A 1648-nucleotide genomic window follows, 5' to 3' on the forward strand; every position below is an offset into this window, starting at 1 on the left:
GTGAGAAAGAGAGAGAGAGAGAGAGAGAGAGAGAGAGAGAGAGAGAGAGAGAGAGAGAGAGAGAGAGAGAGAGAGAAGGGGGGATAGAGTTTATGATCTTGGAAACTGGAAACACTGCATGTTTGCATACGCATTGTGATTGAGTTGTGCATCCAACGTAGCTCTACATGAATTCGAGCATTTCCATATTGATGCTGATTCTGTGTATATCCACCCAAAATGTTCCTCATGGATCAGTAAAAGTAAAGGCTATCTCATCTTCAGTAGAAGACGACAAAGAAAAGGCTGGTCTGACAACGTCAGAGGTTGGATGTTTGTTAGCAGACATACAGAGGAGCTTAGAATAAAAAATCTCAATATTACTTTCTGCGCTCAGATTCTCCCGGCGACTGCTAAATTCAAGGGAGGATTGAGCCAAAGTTAAGGATCAGATTTATCATTTCTGTACGACTGTGTCTATCTGTTTATTCAGGAATGAAAGACTGTGCAGGTATGTATGTATGTGTTTGTGCACATCTTTACAGTTGTGTCTGTCTGAGTCTGCTTAAGCACGTTTATGTGTGTGTGTCTATATGCCTGGGTCTGCGATAAATTGAAACCATTCAGATCGGGGCAAGACAGACAAAGAGATAAACACGCAGACAGCCAGACAGGGAGGGGACCTGTGCTTTCAGAAATGAATTTTAATCATAATATTATACCATCAACGTCCTACAGCGCGTTTCGAGTCTCAGAGTTGACCTCTGGTTAATTTAAGGCGGTGATAAGTGGCGGCTCTGGTATAATGGTTCAGAAATTATAATAATAATATTATGTATTCCCCACTCTATTCGAGTTGACGGTGTCGTAGCAAAAAGAAAAAAGTCAAATATATGGAAACAAAATATTGCTTCCTATTCCTAACCTTCATCGTTGACCATAAAACCAGGTTACAAAAGTATTTTGAAGAAAATTTTATCCTTTACTTTTTAATTTTCTTTCTTTTTTTTAAATTTTAATTTATTGTTGTTTTATGCATCTTCATTTCACAAAAACACTGAATGTAAAGGCTATTCTTAGAAAACATTTAATGGCACTTGAAATGCAATTAGGTCATATTAGTGCCGAAGATTAGAGGTGTTACAAGAGGCTACATACACAATAAAAGAGCAAAGATCAGGACAATAGATCGATGTTTGACAGAAAAGAAGGAGCAAACAACACCAGAGAATCCATGAACCACCCATTTTGTATGACGATTAGATCATACACAATAGTATCCTAACTTTTATCAGCGTGGGTAAATAAAACATTATATAGGCCGTTTTCAAGATAAAAATCATTTAAAATATTAATTTCACTGAGATGAGACAATTTATTTTGATTTGTGCGCACCTCCATCAATTTTTTTCATTCATATATTTTTAGACAGAAGCTAACGATCAACACTAGAGTTAACTTTTCTTCAAATTACCAATTGATAGAAGCATTAAATACCTACGTCGCAAACACAGTTATTACGAAACAAAACACAGAGGAGCTTCAAAGACGTCGCAACAAACGTAAAAGGAACACGGATGGCGTACAGAGCTCTTGATCACAACGTGTGCTTGTGTTTCTGTGTGTGTGGGTGGGTGGGTGTGGGTGTGGGTGTGGGTGTGTGTGTGTG

The 1648-nt window shown here is 37.9% G+C and overlaps 1 protein-coding gene across 1 annotated transcript in view; it reads right to left on the reverse strand.

Annotated features, from left to right (window-relative positions):
* Positions 1–1648, reverse strand: part of LOC101846800 — a gene marked incomplete at its 5' end in the record, with an annotated part of 24554 nt that overhangs the window by 19875 nt on the left and 3031 nt on the right.

This window comes from Aplysia californica, unplaced genomic scaffold (genome assembly GCF_000002075.1).
Source record: "Aplysia californica isolate F4 #8 unplaced genomic scaffold, AplCal3.0 scaffold00070, whole genome shotgun sequence".
In the NCBI taxonomy this organism is placed as follows: Eukaryota; Metazoa; Mollusca; class Gastropoda; order Aplysiida; family Aplysiidae; genus Aplysia; species Aplysia californica.